This window comes from Euphorbia lathyris, chromosome 4 (genome assembly GCF_963576675.1).
Source record: "Euphorbia lathyris chromosome 4, ddEupLath1.1, whole genome shotgun sequence".
NCBI lineage: Eukaryota > Viridiplantae > Streptophyta > Magnoliopsida > Malpighiales > Euphorbiaceae > Euphorbia > Euphorbia lathyris.
The window spans coordinates 15,027,339-15,038,642 of record NC_088913.1 but is presented as its reverse complement, the minus strand read 5'-3'; positions in this window follow the sequence as shown (position 1 = coordinate 15,038,642).

Genomic DNA, 11,304 nt, shown 5'->3' with positions numbered 1-11,304 from the left:
GTCAAAACCAAAGAGTGCGTATTTATTGGTTATGGCCAAGATGAATTTGGCTATAAGTTCTTTGATCCAGTCCAGAAGAAATTAATCAGAAGCCGTGATGCGGTCTTTATGGAAGACCAGACAATTGAAGACATTGAGAAGTCTGGAAAAGATGCTTCTGGACCTGAAACTAGCTCACCAAGCCTTCAGTTAGTGCCTCCAACTATGGTGCCAAGACAGGTTGGAGAAGAAATTCAAATTGATCAACCAGAGATAGTTGCTCAAGACGTTCCCATTCAGAATGAACCAGTTGATGCTGATGAAGAAGTTCACCATCAACCACCAGTTGCAGAACGTTCTTCAGTTCGAACAAGATCCGGTAGAGCCATTCAACGTTCTACCAGATATTCTCCGAATGATTATGTCCTAGTGACTGACGGGGGAGAACCAGAAAGCTTTGAAGAAGCCATGGATGATGAACACAAGCAAAAATGGTTCGAGGCCATGCAAGATGAGATGAAATCCTTGCATGAGAATAAAACTTTTGAGCTGGTAAAGTTGCCTGAAGGCAAGAAAGCTTTGAAGAACAGATGGGTGTTCAGAATCAAGAATGAAGAAGCTAGCTCACAACCAAGATTCAAAGCCAGGTTGGTTGTGAAAGGATACAGTCAAAGAAAAGGCATCGACTTTGACGAGATTTTCTCACCGGTGGTGAAGATGACATCCATTCGTACTGTGCTGGGGTTAGCAGCAAGTCAGAACCTGGAGGTTGAGCAAATGGATGTGAAGACTGCCTTCCTACATGACGATTTGGAAGAAGAAATATACATGGAGCAGCCAGAGGGTTTTAAGAAGAAAGGTAAAGAGGATTATGTTTGCAAGCTAAAGAAGAGTGTCTACGGCTTAAAGCAGGCACCAAGGCAGTGGTACAAGAAGTTCGAGTCAGTTATGGGGGAGCAAGGCTACAAGAAGACTACTTCAGATCACTGCGTCTTCGTTCAAAAATTCTCTGATGATGATTTCATTATTTTATTGCTCTATGTGGATGATATGTTGATTGTTGGCAGGGACATCTCCAGAATTAACAATCTAAAGAAACAGTTGAGCAAGTCTTTTGCCATGAAAGACTTGGGGCCAGCAAAACAAATTCTTGGCATGAGAATTATTCGAGACAGAAGCGCCAAGAAGATATGATTGTCGCAGAAGAAGTACATTGAGAAAGTACTTCAAAGGTTTAATATGGATAAATCTAAAATGGTTAGTTGTCCTCTTGCTAATCATTTTAAACTAAGTTCCAAGCAGAGCCCTTCTACTGAGAAAGAGAAGGAAGAAATGAGCAGAGTCCCGTATCCTTCAGCAGTTGGAAGTCTAATGTACTCCATGGTATGCACACGACCAGATATTGCACATGCAGTTGGTGTCGTAAGTATATTCCTTTCAAATCCAGGAAAGGAACATTGGGAAGCTGTTAAATGGATATTTAGGTATCTTCGCGGTACTTCAAAAATGTGTTTATGTTTTAGAGATACCGAACCTGTGCTAGTTGGCTACACAGATGCGGATATGGCTGGTGATACTGACACAAGGAAGTCTACATCAGGGTACCTAATTACATTTGCAGGGGGGAGCTGTGTCATGGCAGTCAAGATTACAAAAGTGTGTCGCACTTTCCACGACTGAAGCAGAATTCATTGCAGCAACGGAAGCGTGTAAAGAGCTGTTATGGATGAAGAAGTTCTTCAATGAACTTGGCTTCCGTCAGGAAAAATATCAGTTATTTTGTGACAGTCAGAGCGCTATTCACCTTGGAAAGAATTCCTCTTTCCATTCCAGATCCAAGCATATTGATGTAAGATATCATTGGATCAGGGATGTGCTAGAGATGAAATTATTACAGCTTGAGAAGATCCATACAGATGAAAATGGATCAGACATGTTAACGAAGATCTTACCAAGAGAAAAGTTCGAATACTGTCGAATGGCTGCAGGGGTAACAAAAACCTTTATATAATCGGGAGGGGGAGAATTGTTGTGAAATCCCGATTAATGAGGGACAATTTTATAATTTGTATTAATTAAGGTCTCATTTGTCTAATTTGTAAATATTTAAAAAAAATGTAACTAATGAAATTGGACCACCGAAATTTTAGGATCCAATTATGAAAGTTGACCACCGAAATTTCGGTGGTCAACAGTGTGGCAAATTAATTGCCAAAGCAACAACTTGTTGCTGGCACATTAATTGCCAGCAACAGTTGTTGCTGACCTCTTTTCTCTCCTTGGCTTATAAAAGCCAAGGAGTTAGTTTAATATTGGGATTTGAGGAATAAAATTCCAAAGAGTTAGAGTGAGACGGAGAGTCTTTAAATTTAAGAGAGTAAGTTATTTGTGAGAGTTATTAATTTGAGGGTAGTCTAATTATTTTCGGGGAGAGACAAAATAGTAAAGATAATTATTTTGGGGTTCTTCGGGAAACACCTGAGTGCTACTATTTTGGTTTTATTTCATTGTAACTCTAGAAAGTTTCTAGAGAACGGCCTCTTTGTACGCCTACTATTTTATAGTGGAAGAATTTACTCTCAAGCTTGTTCGTGAACGTAGTCCGTTGAATTACCGGTGTCATTTTAATTGATTATTTTGCTCGTCAATATATTTACGGAATAAATTTTCGCGTTTATTCCCAACACAGAGTTCAGAGTTCAGAGTTCAGAGTTCAGATCATTTCTTCTCTTTGCACTGTTTCTTCTCACGATTATGTTTCAGTTAATTCGTTTATTTCTATTTGGTTTTTTGAGCATTTTGAATGTAGTGGGCTGATAATGCCATTTGCGTTTTGTTTCAGTACCCTAGCTTCCCAAATAATCATGAAAAGAAAAAGGATTTCTTCGGATAGCCCCTCTAATGCAAAGAGAGGCAGAAAACAAACAGAGGAAGTTAGCCAAGTAGAGACTACATATTCAGGTTCTTTATTTTCTGATCTCCCGAAGGATATTCAGCTAAATATCCTCGTTAGGGTGTCAATTAAGGGAATTTTTGTATTTAATTGTGTATGCAAAACGTGGAATGATATAGTTTCAGATCCTGAATTTGCAAAGTTCCATTTTGATCGAGCTGAGGTTTATCCTTTGATTCGAACCTCATATAGTAGACATGGGTCGAAAATGGTTCATCTTATGCAGCCAAATAAGGATGACTTTGAGCTCAATCTTGGGATGTGTGATCATACCTTGTCTAAGCCTGGATGTGTCTCCACTGTTCATGATAAAATTGAAGCCAGATTTGAAGTCCCTAAAATATACGGGCTCATGAAACATCACAATGGACATGGTATAGCTACATACAACGGCTTGCTTTTCTCGTCCAATCTATTTGATAGGCATCGTCCTATTGTTTGCAATCCTGTTACAGGTGAGTTTATTAACCTTCCTCGAGTGCCTAAGATGATTGAGTTTGGTTGGAATAAAATAAATTATGGTTTTGGTTTTAGTCGTGCGACTAACCAATATAAAGTGATAAGAATGTCTAAGCTAGACATCCCTCTTGGTAATAAGGCTGAAGTACATATTCTTGGTACAAAAACATGGAAAAACATCGACTTTTTCACCCAGGCAATGCCTGCGCACCCTCCTGCTTATTTGAATGGTTTTCTTTATTGGTCTTCTTATTTAAAACCGTTATCTATATTTAGTTTTGACATTGAGAACGAACGTTTTGGATCACTTCCAGCACCACCACTGAATAAACCTTATAACAATGTGGGAGTATTAGGGGGAGAACTCTGCATATGTGAGGTTCTTGAGTATGGTGTTCATGTTTGGATAATGAAAGATAATGGTACCGAAAATGTGTGGTCTAAAGTTTTCTCCTTTGATCACATGTGTTATAGAGAAAGACGATGTTATGCTGGGTTTCGACCCATTAAGTACATGAATGATGGGGCATTACTGATGTTTAACTCTCGTGAAGATGCTTTAGTGTACATGGATCCAAAAGAAAATCAATTGAGACATTTGAAGGTCTGCCAATGTAAGATAGATTCCAAAGTCGAAGCAATTGCTCATATTCCAAGCTTTGTTTCACTCAAACATGCTCTATTGGGACAGAATGTGAAGGTGTTTAATATCCGGTCTAGGTAATTTTGATTCTGCAGATTATGATAAGAATGTTTTTGAATGTTGCTTATTTTTATACCTTCTAACCATTTTATTACTCTGTTGAATAGTTGCGGGAAAGTTGTGCAAAGACCCCGATATCATCGATCTTGTAAGTTGCCACAAAGGTAAATGTGTTACCTAGACAAACCAAGCTTGGCATTGTTGAATCATGTGAAAGATACAGAAGGCATATTCATGTTTGAAGAATTTGACATTGATATTCATTTTGTGATTTTCGATTATATATATTTCATTCAGCAATTAATATCGGATTAAGATTCATCTTGTTTTAATGCATATTTTTAATTTCTTTTATTTTTGTTCTCCTTCCATATATATTTTAAACCATTCTTATTGTTGGAATAAAAAAAAACCTTTCGGATTGTGGAATAAAAAAACCATTCTGTGTATATATTCTAAAGAGGTGTTGCAAAGCTTCCACAACAGCCTCTTCTACTATGTTCGATGATGGATTGGTAAATTGTTGGAGTAATTAAATGTAAAAGTAAATTTGATATTAGCAAATTACTATTTTAACTTTATTAATTAAATATTGTCAAGCTCCGTGATATATGAAGGAAAAGTTACTAACATTAAGTAAAAAGAGGAGATACGAATTACAACTTAAAAAGAGGAGTTAAATATCATGATATATGATCAACGGTAATAGTGGCGCTTATGTTAAAAAAAGTAAAATTCAAGGGCTTTTATATTAGGTTTTTGAAGTTCAGTAGCTATACTGCGAAGACGAGCAAAGTTCAGTAGCAACGGATGTAATTTACAATAACTTGTTCCAAATTTTTTATATATATTTGAAGAAATTTGAACTAATGAGATTGTGTTCCAAGTCAATTTTAGTCTGAAATAGAACTTTTTGGACCACTTCCAGCACCACCACTGAACTTGCTTGGATTTATTAACGTTATGAATTTGTTTAAAGTTTAAAGTGATCTATTGAGCTACGAACTTTCTTATATTAATCAATTGGATCGCTAAATTTTCTTATAGTAATCTATTGCTGACTTTATGTTTCTAAACGTGAAAGTGATAGACATTTTAATTTGTTCAAAATCTTTTTATTTTGTCATGAGAAGTTTAAACATTGTACCGTTATCTTTTATCATTATGACCGTGTCAGTGTCCTTGAAATGAGTATATTTTGCTATTTAATTTGTTTCCTTTTCGTGCTCTTGTAATATAAACGTTAGGGTATATGTTTGGGATTCAAGGGGAATAAAAGCAATATTTGGATCTTCATCTTCTCCTTTCTGTCATTATTTTCTGTATTGAATGTTACTAATTCTATATAAGGACAGAATCCAAACCGATTGCATAATTACTAATTTCTGAAACTAAATTTACATTAAAACTAAATTTACATTTTATTATTTTAGAAGTGACCTTATTTAGGAATAATGTATATAAATAGTTTCAACATTTTCCAAGTACGTAATAACTTAATTTCAGTCTCAACATCTATCAATATGTCGAGATAAAAACAATACTACTTTTACGAATTTAGGCATTATATATGAGAGAATTTTCAAAGTTTGTAAACTGCAAATTCTAATTAATCGCTAATTTTTTGAATAAACAGTTACAACAATAATTTTGATTAGATATATGAGTTTGTAGACTGCATAAACCACAGATATAAATTTGTAAACTTTTAAAACTGTTCTTTAGAATTTGATTTATGATTTCTAGAACCTTTATAGTCACATCAAACATAACAAACCCACTTTCAAATTGTTAAAAACAAATTTCGAATGCAAATAACATTAAAAACGCTTCAACCAAATTTTATGCTCACTAATAACTTAACATGTAATTATAATTAATTAATTAACCAATCTATATGTCAAATTGAAATATGAGATCTTAATCAGCAATGATCGACATTCTAAACATACTAAACAATTAAATTCCTAAATGATCTTATCAGCTCAGCACTAAACTTAGGTGCAGTGCACACACAAGTACATTAAGGGATGATGGTTGTTTTAACTTTTTAGAATAATGTTTAACGTTTTACTTTAAACCATAGGAACTATGATTTGATTATAGATTTGTACAATAACTTTTATCTTTTCTAATAGAAACAATAAAGTTTTAAAGCTTTTCATGAACATTTATGTATATTATTTTTATTAATTTGTATATTACAATTTTTATTTTATAATTTATTGATTGATTAATTTAAAACATATGCATATTAGACATTTTACATACTAATATCAATAGTTAATCATAATTTTACCGAACAATAATAATTAATCGGCTAAAAACAAATTGCTAACACCAGCAAAGTTCAAAAAAATGCTAGTAGTTTATCCAATTTGATAAAAATGTTTTTGGTTGCACTAAAAAACTTAGGGTCCGTTTGGTTGCTCCTTTTCATGCTCCTTTTTACCTTTTCACTTCAAAAAGGAGAGTTTTAGGTGTTTGGTTAGTGATCTCCTGTTTGCCTTTTAAATCTGAAAAGCAGCATTAGATGTTTGGTTAGTAACCTCATGTTTGCCTTTCACACCCGAAAAGCAGCCTTTTACAAAAGCAGAGATTCTCTGCTTTTTGGAAAAACAGTTTTTTTCTAACAGCAAACAGCAAACTGTAACAGCAACAGCAAACAGCAACAACAACCCGTAACAGCAAACAGCAAACCGTAACAGCAAACAGCAAACAGCAACAGCAAACAGTAGAGAAAACAAACGGGTAATAGTGTAATTTGGAATACTTTATTTTGTAAATAAAAATACCATAAACCTCTATTCACAAACTTTTAAAACCACTTTTAAACTATATGGCTGTTTGCAAAACCACATCCATTTTTTTTTTTACTTTTCCTTAATATATATATAATCATAAGGATTAATACATCTTTAGGCCCTGTATTTGTCCAAAAAAAAAAAAAAAAAGTTAACAGTTAAATACAACTTTAAGCAGGTAAATAGAACTTTTTTTTTTTTTTGAGAAGTAATGGAAGCTAAAATGTATTTAGCCAAATCATAAATAACAAACTTTACATTTCTAAAATACAACAAATAATCGAATTAAATTACATCTAATTTATCCATAATCTTAATCACAAACAATTCTAACATGAAAAAAAAATCCAAATTATCTATCAAACTCTTCCATAATTATAATTCATATAATAGGTTCTAAAGCTAAAGACCGAAACCAAATCATAAGTTGGATTAATAAATAGTCTAATAATCTGCATTCCATATTTCATCATTGGCTAAATACATCAAGAGTCCCTCTCAATTTGATATAAAAAAAAAAAAAAATTGCGCTGTTTGAATTTATAAAGTGTGTTGTTAGTCTCTTAAATTTGATTAAATTGATATGATTAACTCTACCTCCCCTTCCAAGTTCATAAAGCTAATAGATCACTTTAAATAAATTCAAGAAGTCAATAAAATCACTATAGAAAAATTTAGAAGACAATGAGTTATTTTTGTGAGTTAAGAGGTGAGTCGTTTTTCCAAATTCAAGAGGGCCTAATGTATTAAACCTTCATCACTCATCAAAGTCATTCACCAAGATCAAATTCAGATCAAGAACTATATTACGCACTTCATATCAACCTCATTCTTTAATTTCTCAAAAAAATTGAAACTAATGGTTTCATTAATTCAATGCCAAGTATGCACTCCCCATATTCATACAACAACAAAGGGATGCTCCAAAAATATAATAGAATAACAATTATGAAAATATTCATAACAATTCAAGCATTAAGTAGCACAAACAACAACAACAAAACCTTAGTCCCGAAATGATTCGGGGTCATTAAGTAGCACAACTTTAAGAAATTATCTTCATAACTTTAAGCAATTTTAATTCTATCCAAGTTTATTTGACGTTAGAAGCAGTGGATAAATATTATCAAGCTGACATTTTTCCTTTGCTTTGAAGTTCCTGGAATGTAACACCCGAGCTTCGAAGCAGGGGACAAATCTCAGCTTGATCAACATTATACATAGACCATGAGATAAATGTTTTCAAGTAATAGACGAGGAGGAAAGACCAACATTTCACATCACTTTGAATCACACAAACTCCTAAGTTCATATAAGGAGATCTAAAACAATCTAGTTTTGTGTAAACTTTAGTTTTATAGATTTCAAAGCTATATAGTTTTTGTGTTAAAGAAATTCCAACTCTAAGTAATTAATGAATATAATTAATGAGTTGTTCGTGAGCGAAATTCATGAACTGAATTAACGAACTGCTCACGAGCAAAGCTAGTTAACAAAGTCGCAAACAACTAATGAGCATCTAACATACAAAATATTGAGAACTCAAACTGGTCAATTTTCTGACAAGCCGAGCATTGCAAAGCTCGGCTCGATTACGGCCCTAGTTGGCAGTGGCACCTCCAGGAGAACTTCATTAATAATGTCTAAAATTAATATTGGGCCTTCAATTATACCATTAATGTTAGGAATAAAAATGTGTTTAGCAATCAGACAAAGTCCTCAGTTCATATCTTGATAGTTGCTATAATAACAAAGTTCATATCTTGTTTGTAGTGTTCAAAATGATAATAAATAGTTTACCTACAAAGTGTATCTCATAAGGCAAGCTATTCTGAATCAATGTCTTGAAAATCATCCTCATACAGTTCTCTATCTTCAGAATCAATTTCCAGTTCCCTAAGTTCTTCAACTATAGAAATGCCTTTTCCCTCTTTGTGCAGCTTCAGCTCTCCGCACCTGCTCAACCAGATATATAAACTGATGTTGATAGATAGAGAATATGCTAATAGCAATAAAGGTTAATTGTATAAATAACAACATTTAACATTTCTAATGCCACAAATAATATATCAGAAATTCATCTATTTTGTTTTGAGTTCTGTTTTTAGTTTCTATCAATTGAAACAGCCGAACAAACATAATTCGTTCTCATAACACACCTATATATACAAACAAAACACTTCCGCAACTAAGGTTCACCACGCTCCAAACCATATATCCCTCTAATTCCCAAAATTAACCTCCGACAAGCATTGCAGAAGATTTTAAGAAGACGAGAAAAAATTGCACTAAAAATTCATTTGCAAACTTCCTTTCCATTAATTAGAAGCTCCATGGTGATATGCTGAATTGAAAATTCGCATTCATCATTGAATCATTAGCAGCCAGCAACAAATAGAAAAAATTGTAAAGCATTGGGGTCAAGCCACACATTAAGTATCAAAATATAAGAGAAATACCTTGACTTGACATTAAGAATAGTCAGATTATGCCCTGATAAAACATGTCCGAGTGAAACAAAGGTTGGAATATGAGGAATTGCTTCCACTTTTGATTCCATTCCACGGACCTTCAAATATCTGAATCCAAATTCGTTTGGCTTATGATATATAAAAGCATGTTTACGAGAATTAAACATCAATAACGCCCCCATTGTTCAAGTACTTTATGGGTTGATATGAGCCCCGAGGCCATCTTGCTTCATCATCCATGTCAATAGATAGCATTTTAGACCAACCCTTTTTGCCACCATGATCCTTCATTGCCCAAACATTTATATGATCACATTCCAAAGCCTCCGTTATGCAGAGTGCGCCCCCTAACACTCCCATGCTCACTCTCGAAACTATATTAAATATCTCCCATGGTGGTGCTCTAATTGACTTAAAGTCTTTCTTGTCAATGTCAAAACAAATTACAGAACATGGTACAGGAGAAATCCAATAAACACACCCATTAAAATAAGTAGGGAACAATTTCCATCTTGACTCTGGGAAAAGTCGAAGGTCTTCCCATGTTTCTGTACCAAGAACATGTACTTCAGCCACCATAACTTTTTCATGTTCAGTCCAACGCGTAAACATTCTTATCACTTTATATTGGTTAGTCGCAGGACTAAAACCGAAACCACATTCAACAGGCGTATCAAGATCCTTAAACGTCCTAACCTCTGGAAGATTAATAAACTCACCTGTAACCGGATTGCAAACTATAACAGGGTCATTATCAGATGGATTGGACAAACAAAGCAAGCCGTTACATGAATTAACTATCTTATACTTGTGATTCTTCATATTCAACTTCAAGCAATTCTCAGTCCTTACCCCTTCTTTATCAAGTATCATTTCAGTGTTGGGCAGTGGGAGTTTCAATTTTGAGTCAAGTTTAATCTTAATAGATGAGCTATCACCAGACATGTAAATCTTGCTCTCAAAATCACAACACATGTCCATGTCAAGCTTGTGCTCAAAATCATTTTGGTCTGGCTGCACAAGATAAAGCATTCTTGACAGTAATGTAAAACCTGAGGTTCCAAGTAGAGGATAAACCTGAGCTTGATCGAAATGGAGCTTTGCAAGCTCAGGGTCTGAAATTAGATCATACCAGGTTTTGCATACACATTTGCATACAAAAATCCTCTTTACAGGGAGCCTAAGTATAATATTTACTATAGAATGGTATTTTACAGATCAGAAAATGAAGGACCTGAATAGTTAATGTGTATGTGGCTGATTTTCCCCCTTTCGTTCCTTTTTCTCTTTGCTGTTGAATTCCTTCTTCTTTCCATAATACTGAGACAGCACAAATGAATGTATGAGCAAACTGAAATTAAATTTCTACTTTTCCTATATATTTTGAAAGTAAATGAATTCATTTCATGATTTAGCGATTGATTTCTACCATTCATACCCGATTTAAGAGATTCAAACCTAAAATCTGATGAAGCAGGTGTTTAATCTTATCTAAATTCTATGATTCAGTAACACTAACACAATGAATGAATAGCTAAATGAAAAATCAGGAAAATAATATAAAAAAATCTGGAAGCATAGCAATTACAGAAAATAGAAGTGAGAGAGAAGCAAGTATTACCCGAAGGAAAATTGATGGTCTGGAAAAAGAGAAACGCTGAACTGATATTGGGAGATTGACGGACGTGAGGGTACATAACACAATTGCAATTGGCGGGAATTTAATTTATGGAGGGAAGTGCATTTTTTTGAGAGGTAAAGTCTTATACATTTCAATCTATTATAAGAGTTAGTTTTACAAGTTTGAGAAATCGAATCCACGATGATTAAGAGTTAGTATTATGGTTTTGTATTTAGTTGTTACGAAAAGTTTACGAAGTTAGTGAGACACTTAGTTAGTGAGACACTTATAAAGTTCAAAAAGATAATATACGG